The sequence below is a fragment of the Rhinolophus sinicus genome, chromosome 14, assembly GCF_057876585.1.
Source record: "Rhinolophus sinicus isolate RSI-liver-muscle chromosome 14, RSI-T2T, whole genome shotgun sequence".
In the NCBI taxonomy this organism is placed as follows: domain Eukaryota; kingdom Metazoa; phylum Chordata; class Mammalia; order Chiroptera; family Rhinolophidae; genus Rhinolophus; species Rhinolophus sinicus.
Genome location: NC_142514.1, coordinates 149,631,918 through 149,649,703, shown reverse-complemented (window position 1 = coordinate 149,649,703; position 17,786 = coordinate 149,631,918). Strand labels below are relative to the sequence as shown.

The following is a 17,786-nucleotide window of genomic DNA, read 5'->3' as shown; positions in this document are numbered from 1 at the left end:
CGTGGTGGTGCTGTGGAGAGACAGGGGACTTGTTTACAGCACCAACACATCTCTCACCAGCCAACGGACAGGGACATGGCAGGAGTGGAAAGAGGACCATCCTTACTTTAGGAACTATTATCGGTAACTGAGGCTCACCCACTCATTTTTGTGATGAAAAGCCCAGAGAAGCTAGGATAGGGCGTGGAAGAACTAAACCAGAGCCGCAGGCTCTGGAAGTTACAGCCAGTGTGCCTCTCCCTGAGGGGACCATGTGTCCCGGATGTTCTGACAGCCCTAATTTCATTTTCTTCCCATCTATTAATCTGGTCAATGAAATCAATGATAGACTCATTATCTTTGTATATTTGTTACAACTTTTGTAAAAGTCATAGGAAAGCAGATAATAGCTTTTCTCAGAATATAAAGTCCGACTTGGGAGTCAGAAAAATACGGTCCCTCTCTATCAGTGGCTCAGGCAAAGTCTGTCCTCTCTTCCCTGACTGTCCTTTTGGACCCAGCATCCCCTGCAAGGAAAACCTTGCAGAAACGAAGACACTGTAAATAAGTTTGCAAAGCATTTTGAGAAATCATATTTTAAAAGAAGAAAGTGAGCTGGCCCTCAAAAGAGGCTGACAACTACCTTGCAAGGAACTCCAGCTCTAAACCAAGTTGAAGAGGGCCGTGTACTGCCCGCAATCAGGAGTCCAAGCTCCACTCGATGTGACTGAGGCTGTCACTCCTTCTCTCTGGGCCCAAGTTTCCTCATCTGAAAAGCAAGACGTAAGTGTGAGCTCTTGTTTTCACTATTATGCTCAGAAGTTAGTGAACCAGGCCCTCCCAGTTAGGTGTGTGCCGATTTTTCACTTTCACAACCACTGCTGGAGTGAACATGTTTCTGCATATATCTCCACATATGTGAGCTATTCTCTTAGTATTAACATAAATTTGTAGAAGTAGAACTGACAGGTCAAAAGAGGCCATGTGTATGTTTTGGTAGATACTGACACACTGCTGTAGAAAAGCTCCAATAATTTATATCCCCAACAAGAGCTCTTGTCAATCTGGAAGAAAAAACAAAACCTCACTGCGTTTACTTGTATTTTTACATTGCTATAGATGGTATATTTCTATGCTATAGGCATTTGCTTTTGTTGTTGTGATTGTTTTCTTTGTCCTGTTTTTCTACCAGGTTGTCTTAGTATCGATGGGCCTGCTAACCCATGTGCACCTGGGCGCCTGAACCTGGTGGGAGAGAAGCGTACAGCGAACCGAGTGCTCTCACGTTCCCTCCCCGACCTCTCACCTCAGAGGCCGGTGCTGCCCAGCGATCCGACTCCCCTGCTCCCTTTGTTCTCCCACCTTGCTGCGGAGAATGTCATACTTTCTCTTTTCTCCTCAAACCTCCAACAGCTCCTCCATCCTCACTGCAGCTGGTAACCCGGCTTCCTACCCCAGAGAAAAGCGGCCAGCGACCACAGCTCGCAGCCCACCTGGTGCCATTGGTTATTCAATCAACCCAAATCAGGCTTCTGTCCCCATTATTCCAATAAGACAGCCTCTGTTGTCACCACTGACTTCTTGGTTGCTAAATCCAACGGCCCGTTTTCCATTTCCTTCCTATTTGACCCATCAGCTACATCTGATAGAGCTGATTCTCCCTCCCCATTGTCGCTTGGCTTCAGACATGCCACCCTCTCCTGGTTCGCCTACTTCAGTGGCCAGCACTCCTGTTTGGGCTCTTCAGCTGGTTCCTTCTCACCTCTCTTGCCTCTAAATGAGGGTCCCTGATTTGAGATGACTGATAGAGAACAAGGGGCAAGGAATTAGAAACAGAAACGGGGCAGTAACTGGAGAAGAATGAAGTTCAGAAAAGTCCCCCCCCCACCGTCGCCACAATATGAGAGTTGTTGCAGCGTGTTTTTATCCTAATGAGAATGGTCCAGGAGATGGGGAAAGTGGATGATGCAGGATCGGGGGCAGGCAGAGACTTCTGGAGTGATGACCTTGAGTCGTCCTTGGACCTCCTTTCTGTCTGTACTCATTCCCTAGGAGATGTGTCTAATTTCACAGCTTCAAATCTATCCATGCTATGACAACTCTGAAATTTACATTTCCAGCTCAAACCTCTCCCTGAATTCCAAGCTTGTACAACCAACCATCTCCCTCTGAATATACAACAGAAACCTCAAACTGAAATGTCCATACCCAAACCTCTGGTTCTCCCCAGTAAACAGTATTTCAATCCTTCTGGTTGCTCAGGCCCCAAACCTAGAAGTCACTCCTGATTCACTTCTTTCTTTCACAACCTGCATCCAATCCATCACAAATCCTATCAGCTCAACATAAAAAAAAAAAAAAAAAAAAAAAATTCAACTACTTCTCCCCTTTTCCTTCATACGGCAGCTCAAATGTCACTTTATCAATGAAGCTTCCTTGAATATTCATACAACCCTCCCTAACCACCCCCACGCTGCTTGCTTAAATTTTTCCATCGCCCTTATCAAAATATGGCCTGCAGTAACCTACTTCCTTCTTTACTTACTGGCTGGCCTCTCCATTAGACGGTAAGCATCAGAAGAGCAGGGATTTTGTTTGGTTTGCTGATTGTACCCTGAGTGCCTAGAACACTTCCTAGCACATAGCATTTAATAAATAGATGTTGAATGAATGAATAAATTTGTATATTAGAAATATATTCTTTGTTCATCATAGATGTTGTAAATACCTTTCTCACCTTCCTGCTTCTTATGCATGTGATACTACAAATGACATTTTAAAAAGGCTTTTCTCACGCCAAATAATAAGAATGTTCTCTTCACTAATATTTTTATAATTTTACCTTTCTATTTAGCTCTTTAAGCCATTTGGAAATTATTTTTGGTACACTACTCAATATTGGAAATTTCTTCTTCGCCTCTAATGGACAGACAGCTGTCCCCACACCATCTGTTAGACCACACATCCTGTGAGCAAGCATTGGAAGTGCCACCTTTACTGAGTTACGGTCTATTTCTGCACTTTCTATTCTGTTCCTTGGATCTAGTTATTTCTATTCTAGTACCACACTGTTTATTATTGTGGCTTTACAATATGTTTTACTATCTGAACAAATTCTTTCCCTCTTCTTATTCTTCATTTTCAGAAATCTCCTGGCTATTCTGATTTATTCTTCAAGGAGCAATTTATAATCATTTAATCATATTAAAGGCCTAGCTGCCATTGTTGTTGTATTATCAGTGACACTCGGAGACGTGGGCCAGGAATGAGTACAGAGCCCCACCCTCAGGGTCCAGGTGACCCTCTGGGCTGCATGTTAGACGAGGTGCCATCTCCAGTCCCCACCCCTCATTGTGACCAGCCAGACAATAGCATGAGGTGGAATATTCCAAGTTTCAGGGCCTGGAAGCAACCACACTTCCTGAAGGAAAAACTACTATGGAAATTGCCAGTGACAGTCAGCTGGGGGAGGGGAAGAAGGGAATATGAGGATTTATTACCTGAAGTTACAGTTCTTAAACCTCAGATCCACCCTGGGAGGAATTAACGAGCCACTGGACTTGCTGGTCACCTCAAAGCGATTTTCATGTTTTGTAGTTTCCTTTCAGGCAGTCAACTTCTTCCAGAAACCTACAGTGGGGCCCACGGGAAAAGAAAAACCAGACAGGTCACTTTGGGGCAAATAGACTTAAAATACCTGTTAGCTAACAGAGATGGGGAGCTAGCACATGACTCCTAATTACAGGGAGCGACTGAACGGCTCACAGCCCCATCTTTTAACAGCTGCCTGTTCAACTAAACTACAAACACATGAAGGAATCTGGCAGCAGGTATTTTCTGTGAACAGCAATGTTTTTTAAATGAGTAAACATGGGTTCTTGGCACGGCCTTAAGAGAAGGAAGATATCATTTACAGTTTTCATTTCTTCTGCTGGGTCAAGCAATAGTAACAAATACTTATTGAGTGTGTACTTTGCATCAGGCACTGTTCCTATTGTATTATGTAGATTAACTCATTTAAACCTGGAATAACTCTGAGGTAGATACTACTGCTTTCTTCGTTTTACTGCTGAGAAGACTGGGGTAGAGCTGAAGGAACGAGCAGAGGCCACACAGCTGGAGTGGTGGGTTCCAGGAGCTACCCTCACTGCTAAGGACGGCACTCCAACCTTCCTCGCAAGTGAGGTTAATTCAACGCCAACAATGAGGAACAATGGGAAATAAGTCTCCAGAAAACATCTGGCCAAAACGAAGTGCCAGCAGGGCCAACACCTTAAACATCGTAGGTCGTGCCCAGAAGTTTTGCAGAAATGCCCACGATCCCCAGTACATCCGAGCACACACAAAACTAAGGGAGACATCAATTCTGAAAAGGCGCTGGGCTCATGTTAACAGGTGGGCGCTGCCCCACCCCTCTCCCACAGGCAGGCTGGAGGGGTCTCCTCTCTGCCCCCCTGTGCCCTGAATGTGGGAGGAAGAGGCTCTAAAGGAAGACCGGCTGCACCCGCCCTCCTGCCCTGCCTTGAGACAGCAAGACTGAGATTTTACATGGGGCTTTACTGACCTCTCTGAAGCAAGAATTCCAGTGTTTCACACTCCGGTGGCTAATTCTTGCCATCTGTGGACCACTTATCTTTGTCTTGATTATATAGGTCTTCAAATGAATATCCAGAAATAGAACTGATTTTTGTCCTCTCAATATACTCCCCTTTGCAGTCTGACTCGTAACCCCAGTCTCTGGCCATGTGCAAACCACCTGACCAGGAATTCTGGACTTCTGGTCCCTAAGCCTCAGGTGACACAGCAGCGGGCGCATGGACTTCCAAGTCTCCAGGAAGTGCCGCCAGAGGCCAGCTTACCATCTCTGATTGCGTCTAAATCCGATTCCCAGTCCAGGTCCCACACTATCCTCCCAGCCCCCTAATTATCAATTGAGCCACACCGGGCATCCTTCCCTCTCTCCTCCTCACAGCCCAGAGCCCCCACATAGCCCTCTGATGGATGGGCCTGGCCACCTCCCTGTCCCCTGGTCATTGCCTCCATCCAGGCTGCTCTCCTCTCCATCCTCACCCCCGCCTCACTGGGGTCTGAGACAGACACACCCTTGCTTAAAACCCTTCAATGGCTTCACTGCTCTGCTCCAAACCTTCCAGATAAAACCCCAAACTCCCTAGCAGGAAACACCAGGCCTCCACAATGGCTTCTTTGCTCTCCAGCCCAACCCTCCTCATCTGCTGATGAAATCTCCAGGCTACTGAGCCACCTAAATTCCCAAGAGCACAAGACTTCAGCTGTTCCCACACTGTTTTACAGGTGTGGCTTCCTTTAGCCACTCCACCACCTGGTGAACGCCTGCTTTCCTTTCAAGTGCCTTCAGGTGTCACCTAGGAGAACTATCTGGCTCTCCCCTTGCTGCTCCTACCCTTCCCTTCACACCTCAGCCTCTCTGCTTTCTGCCTGCCCCACCCCCATCTTACTGTAGGTATTTCCCAGTAATAGCCTCACTCCTTTCCCCTCCCCCCCCCCCCCCCCCCCCGGCCTGGAACTTAGAGGAACATTCTACCAGTAAGTACCAAACTTCATATGGAATGTCTTATTTTGATCAGTTTTTCCAATATGCAAATTTACTTTATAGACATAATAAATGCTAACAGATTTTGGCACTATATTTTGCAAAACAAAAATCAGAAGGCCTTTTTTATATGCTTGGACAAGGTAAGGAAACGTAATCAGCTGTGACAATTATTTTTGGAAAACTGTTTTCTCTCCGAGAAGGTGTTCTTAGATGTGAGACAATAAATGAAACAACAAAGAGAAAAAGAAACACCAACAACAAAAACCCTCTTACCGTGCTACCTACTTCCAAAAGACTTGAGCCAAGGGAGGGGGCGTTAGGAGACAAGGCACGAAGGTACCTGTGAGAGGGGCCCTGGCTGAGGGGGAGCTCAGGGCCACCCTGGTGCTGCCATCCAAGTGGCACACAGCAAGGAGGTTCTTGGGAGAGCCTGGCCTGTGGCCCTGGAGTCGGGGGCCACATGTGTGCCCACCTCTGAGCTAGAGGGAGGCTCACTAGAAGGCCAGAGAAAGAACAGCACAAAGGGACTTGTGCAGTATACTTGGGGGACCCCCCATCCCACCTCAGTTTCCTCATGCTCCTTGGAGCACAAGGAGAGGAATTTCAGGGGCTCCACAGAAAGGAGCAAAGGGGCTAGAGGAGTCAGCCCAGGCTGCCCCTATAACCTATCAATCACTATTAGGTGCCAAAAGGAGACGCAGCTGATTCTCTGAGCAGAGCAGGGCGAGGCCAATTTGCCCCCTTAAAAAAACCCACCCCACACCGTCTACAGGAATCTGACCACATCCAAGAACCCCAAATCACAGACCAGGCGTCTCTCACTGCTTTCCCTCCTCGCTGCCCCAGCACCCCAGAATGGTGCAAGAAGAGAAAGGGGAGAGTGTAGATTACATTAAGGTTCAAACTATCAGCTGCCCTCCCCTGTGGGGAGAGTCTGCAAGCTGCCCCGGGCAGGCCTGGCCCTGCGACTCGCCTGACTGATGAACGGGAGTGGACGGGACAACGGCAACTTTGGAACAGAACTTTTAGCATGTGTTTCTTTGTGCTGAGACCAGCAATTTCCTAAATAGAGGCTCGTCCTTTAGCCAAGGTCCTGGATGGGGAACAGCATGAGGAAGAAATAAACCCACTGGGGACGGACGGGTGGCTCAGTTGGTTAGAGTACGAGCTATGGGTAACAGGGCTGCCAGTTCGATTCCCACATGGGCCAGTGGGCTCTCAACCACAAGGTTGCCAGTTCAATTCCTTGAGTCCCGCAAGGGATGGTGGGCTGTGCCCCCTGCAACTAACAACGGCGACTGGACCTGGAGCTGAGCTGCGCCCTCCACAACTAAGACTGAAAGGACAATGACTTGACTTGGATGGAGCTGATAAGTCCTGGGAAAAACACACTACTGTTACCCAATAAAAAAAATAAAAAGTCCTGGAAATACACACTGTTGCCCAATAAAGTCCTGTTCCCCTTCCCCAATAAAATCTTAAAGAAGGAAAGAAAGCCACTGAGATGCTGAGGTTGGTTGTTACTAGGGTGACCAAGTCTTCTGTTTGCCTAGGACCTTCCCGTGTTAGCACCGAAAGTCCTGCATCCCAGGAAACCCCTCTGTCCCAGACAAACCAGGACAGCTGGTCACCTAGTTCTTACGGCTGTATCACTCCTCCTAAGCTGCCTGACACAGGCAGGAGGAAAGAAATGCAGATTAGGATTCTGGAGCCACAGACCAAGCCCGACTTGGAAGGAGGGGAAGGGAACAGTGGCATTTACACTGCACTAGTTTAATCTTTCCGATAACCTATCCACTGGTTGTGATCATTACCCCAGTTTTCCAGGTAAGGAACCAAGGATTGAAGAGCTAAGTTATCTGAAGATGACACAGCTAGCAATGGGGACTGAACCCAGGCGTGTACAGCTCACTATTGGTTCTGAGGAGCAAAACCACCCCTGGTCCTGCCTCGAAAACCATCCCCACAAAGGAACATACAAAACCTCCAAAACAAGCACTCCTGGGGAAGGGCTGAGGGGAAATGAGAAGAGGAAGCAGTCCTGGTTCAGAAAAGCTACAGAAACTGAGCCGACAAGTGGTCTCTGGGTTCCCTGGCAGCCAGAGGCCCCACACAAGCCGGGAAGAGTATCAGCTAGTTCATCGGGGAAGACGGAGCAAGGAAGGGCACTTATCGGGGAGGCGGTCTCTGTGGGACCTGAGCAGTGCTGTGCAGAATGGCTCTAGGGAAACAAGCTTTGTGAAAGAACAGCGGGCTTCCCCTTTATAAAATGGGACCCCAGTGAAAGCCTGTTCCACCCTCTTGCCTCCACCCCCAGATGTGACAGCTGGATGGAGTTCTGTTAAGACCCCCTTGTAAAGCCCCAGGTGTCATTGGGTTAATGGCTTTTGATGATGTGGCTTAGTAAAAGGGCACAGCTTAGGAAAATATAGACGATATGAATCAACGTCCTTGACCACCCTTGCGAGGAGCTGTACGCTTGTTCATCTACTTCCCCACAAAACCCCAAGTTCCCCAGGAAGGACGGCTGTGTGGCCACCTTCACATCCCCACAACCTGCAAGGAGCTGGCCCTGGGCACAGCAGTGGTCTGGAGGAACTTTCCCTCATGGAAAGAGCCACGGCAGCTGGCCCTGGGCCCATTCCACATGGTCTCCACTACGTGGTGCTGGTGCCTGACTCCGGGTTTACTGAGAATGAATGTGGAGCTGCTCTGGTCTGTTCAGATGGTGGTGGCCTTTGAGCAGAGGTGAGAAGCTGAAAGGGCCCTGTCTCTCCTGAAAGTCCCCCTTGACTCTCTATGCTTAGTGACAGCCCGTGGCGTGTTTGGTTGCCTTGCTTTGCAAAAGGCAGATTTAGAGAACGTTCACCCAGGTGCCATGAGACTGAAGTAACGGGTGTTGGCTCCAGGACCCTTCAGCATGCATTTCTCTAGCCCGTGGTGGAAGCCAGGGCGCTGGGGACACGGGGGAATCAGCTGGCCTTATGTTCAAGATTCCCTCAGTCTAGTTGGTAAAGACGTGACGGCACGATGCGTGATCCCCGCCACAGGCAGCACCGTGTGCTCACAGTTGAGAGCAGCACATTGCAGGACTCCAGGGTGCGCCGTGGCCTTTCTAAGTGGCAGAGATTTTGGAGCCATTACGATAAATTTCCGGCAGGTGGCAGTCAAGTGCTTTCAGGAAGAAGTGCTTTTTTTCCTCACTGTGGGGCAGATATAAGTTACAGGAGTAGAACAGAAAATAAGTCGGGTGTGTGCGTGTGTTGTGTGTCAGGGGGGTGGTGTAATGGAAGGAGAAAGGACCGGGGAGGACATGAGACTTGGATTAGGTGTTGCAGATGTTCCCTGGTGGGCTGGGTGGTGAGAGTAGGTTCTGAGCAGATGACAGCGGTATTTTCAGTGGCTGTCAGGGGCTTGTGGGAGAACCCTGCTTGTGGCACTTCTGTATCCAGTCCTGCTGACAGCTCTAGATGCTTGGGAATCCCAGCTCAGCCATAAATCAGGGAGACTGGTTGCCTTTGGAAATACTGAGCTTGGAGGGCCAACTGAGAGGGTCACACAGGGGCACGGTGTGTGAACCCTGGAGTACTTTGTGAGTCAAAACAAGGTTGGTCTTTGTGGAAAAGACGACCCAGTACCACTGATGGAGGAGAGTCCACAGAATTCCACTCTTGGAGGGTTACTGAAGGCTGTTAGAGGGGTTCATGGATCTAATTAAGAGTCACAAAACACGGCCCGCACTTAGCCTCACTTCACCGTGTATTAGTGCCTGGGGCGTAAATCTCAGTTCCCAGATATGCAGGACACTTACCTTTATGGGTCATAGTCTCCTGACCCATGTGATATGGATGATAACTACCTACCTCAGAGCCGTGGTGGAGATTTAAGTGCTCAGAATGGTGCCTGGCACATAATAATGTTAACTATTTTCTCACTTAACCATCACAACAACCTATAGGATGGCTAGTGGCTCGCTCCCATTTACAGTTGAGAAAATGACGTTTCAGAGGTGAAGTAACTTGACCAAGGCTGGTGATTTTATAGGAAGGTAGATTTAAACCAGGTCAGTCCTGTCTAAGGCCCATAGTCTTTCTACAATATGGCATGACCCCCGCACAAAATAAGGAGTGGGCACATTCCATAGAAAGCAGGGATTTAAAAATCCTTGAAGCTGGCACTCAAAGGTCTGCCACGGAACACTGGTTCCATGGGATTTTAATGACATCACATGGCGAAGATTATCAATGGCCACAGAAGTACAGGGGAATGCTGGGTAAAACAGTTAGGCTTCTTTTCTGCAGGGCTTCTTGGAAGCTTATACACAGGTAACCCTGGAGGGTGAAGGTCCAGGAGCAGTGGAGTCTCCAACTCCCCACGTGCCCACCCACACCTGGCAGACAAAGGTTTGGTGGGATACACTAAGGGGAACCTGCTCTGCAGAACCAGTCAGGACTAAGGACCCCCTCCTGTCCCCTCCCACCCTGCCGATTTCCTTGCCACAAAGCACCTAGGCTTCATCGGCCTCTTGGCTCCTCTGGAAGCAGCCTGAGGTCGCAGGTCCCCGTTCCACTTCTACCCACGAGTGGTCTCTGGGCACCTGCTCTGCCAGGCACATGACCTCTGCCTCATGCTGCCCTCTGCCTCCCAGCACCCACGTTTTGTTCGCAGCACCCACCCATGTGCATGCAGCCCACTCCTCGGACTCTGCTCTGAGCCTAGACCGGAGGTGTCTCTGCGTTACTGGGAGGACGACAATGGAATCTGAAGCGGCCACGGGAGCTCAAAGGTGCTACCTCTCCCCAAGCAGAGTCCACGACTCGTTCTCCTCTGTACCCCAGCGCCCAGCACTGGTTCCAACACAAAGCAGATGATCAACGTCTGGTGCAGGTGGGGGTGGGGGCGTGTGTGCTGTGCATCTGCGACGTCCCAGCCGTCCTGCCATGTCAGCGCTGGGAGGCAGCCTCCGAGGGCAAAGCTCTCCTCCTGACCCTTGGCCTCCACGTGCCCTTACCTTCACGCATGGCACAGCTCCCTCCCCATACCAAGAAGGATCAATGAGTCATGCTCATTCACCAAAGACATATCAGCCTGGCTCCTGTTTTCTTCTATCTTCTTGTTTTAGTGCTACAGAATAAGAGAAGACAGCCTGGCCCTAACGACTCAGGGGAAGAACATGCTTTCCACCAAAAAACTTACTGCCTGAAGTTGAAGAAAGTTCTGGAAAACATCTGCATCTTGTTCTAAAGGAAACAAAAGGATGCACTGCTGTTACTTGGTGGTAAAGGGAAAGACGCCAGGTGAGGGAGAGCTGAGTCAAAGACAAGGCAGCCTGCAAGATGCTTTGAGTTTCTGGCTGGGAGGCAGCTGGGACAGACAGCAGGCAGAGCACCCAAGGAGGGCTGGACTCAGAGGAAAAAGGATAGGCCTTCATTGAGATTATGGGGAAGGTTGAAAGGAGGACAGGGAATGGGAAGAATGTTAGGCAGTGTAGGAAAGGGACCCAGGGATCGCATATGGAGCGGCCCCCACCTTTTCCCCCCCGTGGCAGAGAGCCAGGCCAACTGCAAAGTGGGGGAGGGACCTGAGGACGGGCCTGGAAGGAGTGAGGGTCTGTACAGAGCAGCAGAGCCTCTCAGGGGGGCTGCACAGCAGGCGGGCGTTTATGCAGAGCTGGTAGACCAGGTCTGTGACCTCCCGGGTACCTCTCCAAGCAGCAGCAGAGAAGAGCTGGGATTCTCCCCACATGGAGGGGCAGGTGGGGGTGGACAAAAGGGCAAGAGGATGATGGGTGCGTGGAGACAAGTGGGACAGGGTGGTGGTCAGCGCAGGGCCTCTGGACCCAGACAGCCTGGGTTCAAGTCCCAGCTCTGCCACTTCCTAGCTCTGTAAGTTCCATGACCTCTAGGAGCAGCAGTGTCTTCATTTGCAAAAGGGGGAGGAGCCCTCCTCACAGACTGAATGAGCTCAATATATGGAGATCACTCAGAAGGCTCATCAGGTCAAGTGCAGTTACTGCAGCGATGACCTCATGCTGGTTAAAAAAGGGCAACAGGCTGTGGAAAGGTAAGTGCCGATGTCTAAGAAGCAAACTCAGGCTGGGTCTCTTGGGACGAAGGAGCTCAGAAACGGTGAGAGAGAAGCATGGGGTTGGGGGAGAGTGACAGGCAAGTGGACAATGAAGGAACTTAAAGCTGAGGAGCTCCAGGAACCAAGAAGGAGTCAGTGAGGGTGACTAGAGAAGGGCTGGAGAGAGGGGCCTGGCAGGGGGCTGGAGAACAGCCCAGAGGTCAGCATTTTGCAACAGAAAGCACTGAAGACTTCCAAGAACTGGAAAGGTAAGTGGTGTTTTAAAAGTCCAATCCCTTCATTTTATGGTCAATGAAACTGAAATACAGAGAACTAACTCCTACAGAAAACTGAGAATAGGGTAATGAGAACATGAAGCCAATGGATGATAACGGAACTTTGGAGTTGCCCAGGGAGATGAGATAGTGAAAGCAAAGGACCATGATTTGCCTTCTGAGACGGAGCCCACAGAAGGGGAAGCCAACAGGCTGACAGCTGCTGCCCAGAGCTGGGCTGCACCGGAGGCTCTGGGGTGACACAGCGACACCCAGCTAAGGGTTTTAGGGACACGGGGAGGTAGGCATCCTATGTTCCACCTACCAGGTTTTGGCTGATGGGTAAAGAAGCCACAGATGGCTACCATGGCCCCAGCACTCTAAAGCAATCCATCCAACTCAATTTATTGAGCACTCATACATGCCAGGTAATTTCTACAGCGAAAGAACTGGTAATTTGAGTAAATTTCCACCACAAATTGCATGTGGCAGTCAAATTTCAATTCAGGACAATTTTGTAATAATGAAGACACTGTTCATGTGCTGGCCCACAATCATTCATTAATCTTTTAGCAAATATTTACTGAGGGCATCCAAGCGCCAGGCCCTGTCCGACACAGCAGTACTGGGGCTGGGGGCTGGGAGCCAGAGCTCCTTTTCTCGTCTGGTGCACATTCTGGTGAGGAAGGCAAGCAAAGGAGACAAATAAGGAAATTATACTGGGAGGTGGTGAGTGCTAAGTCAGACACAGGGCAGAAGGTGTACTGGCGATGGAGGTACTCTGGACGTGAGGTGGGGAGAAGTCATGGAAGGAGCATTCCAGACAGAGAAGAGCCCGTCAAAGGCTGTGGTGAGCCAAGGATGTCAGAGGACCAGTGACCGGTCCTGCCTGGGTTTTACATCCGACTGCAGCGTTGAGAAGAGGCTGTGGGGAGGGGGACTTTCTGGGGGGGAAAGGGCATGTGCATGTGTTGGGGGGACCTGTGTGTATGTGCGTGTGTAGTGGGAATGTGTGTGTGTGTGTGTGTGTGTGTGTGCACGAGTGTGTGTGTGTGTGGGTGCGTGGGGGGTGCCATAAAGGTGTCATAGTCCAGGGAAGCCAGTATGGAAAAGACTAGAATTGTCTGAGGAAAAAATGATACGGCTCAGCCCTGGTTTCAGCAGTGGAGGTGGTGAGAAGCAGCTGAATTCCAGATATACTTTCAGGAAGGCTGTGCTGACTGACCGGATATGAGGTAGAAGAGGCATCAGGCTGAGTGGCCATGGCAAGGTGATGAGAAGTTGATTCTTGGTACATTCTGAAGGAACAGCCAATGGGATTTCCCGTTTCATTGTGATGTGAGGAGCAATGGCCAGTCTGTGAACTGTACGAAGGCCCCCAGAAGGGGGCGACTGCGGGAGAAAATCCCACCTGAGTCCACTTGCCACACAGTGCGCCCTGTGTGACAGCTGGAGGAATCCACCGAGCACGGCGGGACGGCTGGTCTGGGGCACGTTAAGCGACAAGTGCCTGTGAGATGTCTAAGCTGCATCACAGACAACACGACACGGCGGCTGGGGTCTGCCTGCCACACATCTTTCTGGAGCAGTGACTACCTCCCATTGACGGAGCATCAAACGTGCCCAGGGCAGTCCTGGCCCTTTCACAGCTCATTTTGTCCTCACAGTGACCTTTCAGGGACGGCGTTATTAGCAACATCATGTAGAAGATGGCACTGAGGCTCAGAGAGGTGCAACAACTTGTTCAAGATCACACAGCTGGGAGCTGGGGAGCAGGGACTGAACACAGATGTGCCCAACTCCACAGCCCGGAAGCCACACACTCGCTGTTGTCTCAGTGACTCAGCAAAGAAAAGCCAAACTGTCTCAAGGGGGAGCAGGAGGGCGGGCAGGCTTGTGCCCGTCCCGCCGACACTAGAAGAATGCCAAAGCCGGTACCGAGGACACGAATCGACCAGAAGTGCTGGGGACACGGCCGGCGTGTAGCACAGCACACCAGATCCTTTCTGTTCCAATGCTGAACGACTGGAAACCTTCCTGAAATGCACTTGCCACTTGCCTGCCCTGGCAAGCAGAGTGGGAGGAAGACGATGTAACCCTGCGATGAGTCTCCAGGCCTCCTAGCCGTGCCCCAGGCCTAAGAGGTTCAGCTCAGTGTGCCCCGACCCCAGGAAGAACCCTGCAAGTTCCTCCTCCAACTGGAACGGAATCAGCTTGTTTTCTTTCATCTGTCTCTTTCCTACACGACGAATAATAATAATAATGACACTAAAATAAAAAAAAATTACTTCCGTGATTTCAGTTTCGTTTTCCTGAGCTTTGGTTACAGCAAGTGTTACATGTCTAAGGATCTGAGAAACGATATGTGTCGGAACTTGAGACATTTTTTTCTGAGAAAATATTCAGCGCAGGAGTCACAACAAAAATAACAACATAAAAACAGTAGCAACAGAAACCACACGCCAGGCTTTTATTTTGTGCCAGTCAGTGTTGTTTCATTCAGTTCTCAAAGAAGGAGTAACTCATTCTCAGAGAAGTCATGTAAACTGCCTGAAATTCCTCCGCTCAGGAGTGGGAAAGCCAGAGTTCAAACCCAGCTCTGTTTGACTCCAGAGCTCTGTGACAGGTGAAGGAGTATTATCCCTTCTGAATTAAATAAAACAAAACGAAATAAAACCTCCGATAATTCAATAAAAAGACAGATACCTTGGTGGAAAAATAAGTAAAGCCTATGAATAGGGAATTCATGAAATTCACATCACTCACTCATGCAGGCAGAGGCTACAAAACAACCAAAACAAGCTTGATAAAGAGCAGGGCGACTGGCTGGTTTTCCTTTCTGTAAAAATCTACACATGAATGTTAAAAAAATGTATGTACAGGGGGGAGGGGTGAAAAAACAGAAATGGCAAAGATGAAACAAAAGATAATGAAACCTATGTTTCAGGCTCTTTAAGATTCCGTGTTTCCTAACAGGAATAGGGGAAACATTGAAACACCGTATTCTCTGACAATGGCTGCAGTTAAAAATTCTGACTTCCATTGCACATCTAAGAGAAATAGAACCATTTCTTTTTATTTCAAAACTATATTAAGGTTTCTCCAGTGAATTTATAAGCTAACACTCACATACACACACACACTCACTCCTTTTCTACTATTGAAAATTCAGAGATTCAATACAAATATTTTTAACATTCCTTTTACTCTCTTGAAATTTGTAAATAATATAACCTACCAATACTCATCATTTCAAAAACAATCAACATAATACCTGAACTGTAATACTTAGAAGGAAATAAAGTTAGTTAACATAGGATAATATGTATGTCAATATGCAAATGTCGGGCACTGCAACTCTAGAAGACATAATGAAAGATACAATGAGGTGCTTAAAAAGGTAAACCTCATATAATTGGTGTTTGTGCTCCTGGAAAATTCCATATACAGCATGTCCTCGAATAATGTCGTTTCGTTCAATGTCATTTGCTTATAACGTTGATGGAAAAAAAGAAAAATCAATTCCAGCTGGAGCCACTGTCTGTGTGGAGTTTGCACATTCTTCCCGTGTCTGCGTGGGTTTTCTCCAGGTACTCGGGTTTCCTCCCACATCCCAAAGATGTGCACTGCATGTCAGGTGAACTGGAGTGTCTACACTATCCCAGTCTGAGCCAGTGTGGACGCCTGTGAGTGGCCCTGTGACGGAATGGTGTCCTGTCCGGGAATGGGTGCCTGCCTTGTGCCCTGAGCTGCTGGGATGAGCTCTGGCCACCGTGTCCTTGAACTGGAATCAGCAGGTTGGAAAATAATTCTCTGCCTTGTTTTTAATAGTCTTTCTGAAATGTATATATAGCTTACATTTATTTCCATGTTTAATATTAGAAATGTTTTTGGTTTTTATTTAGAAGTTTGGTGATACTTTTGTGATCAGAAATATGTCATTGGAACTTAACTCTTTAAAATTTTTTTAAAAGTTCTTCAATTACAATTGACATACAATGTTGTATTTGTTTCAGGTATACAACATAGTGATTAGACATTTATATAACTTATGAAGTGATCACCCTGGTACCCATCTAACACCATACACAGTTATTACAGTATTATTGACTATATTCCCTAGGCTGTATTTTACACCCCCATGACTGTTTTTACAACTGGCAATTTGTTTTTATAACTGGCAATTTGTTTTTATAAATTGGCCTATGATAAAATTGGTTTTGTTATGTGTCATTTCGCTTAAGGTGGCAGTTTCCAAGAACCTACTGACAATGTTGAATGAGGACTTACTGTATATTAAAAACATGCAAAAATTATTTGTGTTTATGTGTAAAGTGGAGTCATATTTCAGGCTCAGGTAATTATCAACAGGGTTTCACCTCCATGAATGTCCACTGAACTTTAGAAGTTGTATACGATGTTGGACAGTCTTTATTACATCTAGCATCCCTGCTACGCCCCAATGAAAGCCCTGTCCCCATTATTGTGACAGCCAAATCACCCCACACATTCCCAAGATGTCCTATAGAGGGAGCTATGTACCCATTCAGAACCAGTAGTGTGGTTCAACTCTTCCATGAAGAGAGAAGGGGCCAAAAGACGTTAAGATATTTACCCAAAGCCATATAGAAAATCAACAGCAGTCAGGACTAGAAAAGGGGAAGGAGGAGATAGTTAAATAGAAAGGAAATTACTATTCTAATATTTATATTTGTTAATTGCTAGACACTGTGCCGGGTGCCTTTTGCTCTGCCCGTACAGGCTCTCATCTAATCCTCCTATCAACCTGAGGTGTTACTTCTATTATCATCCCCAATTTTCAGATAAGAGACACTACATGCAGGGAGCTAAGGTTACTGCTAAAGGCCCCACTTTTGGTGATGACAGACTGGATTTTACTCAATCTGTTTTCTATTGCATCGAGCTGCTCTACCTCCAGGTCTCTGGGCCCATACCTCAGGGACCAGGCCCCACTCTATGCAGCTTGAACCTCTAGGAAATAGTAACTGGGCATGCTTTATGAAAAGCAACTGACAGAGAATGATGGGTCAACCCCAGCTTCTCAGCCCTCCTGGCTCTGCCAGCATGTGGCCAGTGCTTAGGCCACAAAGATCTCTGAGCACATGAAGCAGACTCTTGATGAAGCCACGGATCACCTTTCCCTAGACTCCCAGGGGAGCCTGGCCTGAGCTGCCAGGCCTGGGCAGGATGACCAATGTGACGGCAGGGGCTGTTCCTGCCCCGGAAGGCCCATGCCTCCACAGACCCACCTCCCACTCCACAAGACAGCAGGCAGTCAGCCGAGGGGCTGGGGTGCACTTCCAAAAGCAGGAAGGGTGGACAGAGGGCTTGGTCACCAAACTTTGGGGTATCAGTTGTGGGGAACACTCTGCAACAGTCACTGCAACTTCATGGCACATATGCCTTTGTTCATTTATCGCTCAAAACGTCCTGTGAAAACACACTGTTATTCCCATCTTACAGAAAAGGAAACAGACCACAAGTGACAGGCACCTCGTTACACGGCTGGCGAGGGGCAGGGCCAACACTCCAGCCTACATCGGACTGGCCCCAACCACCTCCCTCACCTGCACCTTTAAAAACCCTTCCTGATTTATGAATTTCAGGAAAACAAATACTGAGACCTGTATTTGTCACCCTGTTCTAAATCCCTGCAGGGCTTGGCAGAACTAGGATGAACCCATCTGTTGACGACAGTGCAAAGGCCTCTGCCCTGCAGCTGGTTCTGTCAAAACAAACTCTAAAGAGGTTTCGTAGAAAATGGTTCAAGTCAGGCTCCTGTCAAATGATTTCTTGCACAATAAGTCAGAGTTGGGCCAGCCCCAGTCAAATGCACCACGGGCGTACTTTTAGTGCTACGGTTGTGAGAT

General features: G+C 48.4%; 1 protein-coding gene and 1 long non-coding RNA gene across 10 annotated transcripts in view; one reads left to right on the top strand and one right to left on the bottom strand.

Annotated features, from left to right (window-relative positions):
* Positions 1-17,786, bottom strand: part of BMAL1 (basic helix-loop-helix ARNT like 1) — a 95,224-nt gene that overhangs the window by 29,288 nt on the left and 48,150 nt on the right. For 6 of the 9 annotated variants that reach the window (XM_019729475.3, XM_019729485.3, XM_074336021.2 and 3 more), the window contains 2 exons: positions 3,480-3,609; positions 623-748 (listed from right to left, as the gene is read on the bottom strand). The gene's annotated coding sequence lies outside the window, so the exon portion shown is untranslated. Of the gene's footprint in view, positions 1-622; positions 749-3,479; positions 3,610-10,750; positions 10,795-17,786 lie in introns of those variants that run through there. The other 3 variants (XM_074336022.2, XM_074336018.2, XM_074336020.2) reach the window with 3 other exon arrangements.
* On the top strand, positions 10,510-16,211 carry LOC141572239 (uncharacterized). Its single transcript, XR_012497527.2, has 2 exons — positions 10,510-11,617; positions 13,102-16,211. It is a non-coding gene; the product is annotated as an uncharacterized LOC141572239 (long non-coding RNA).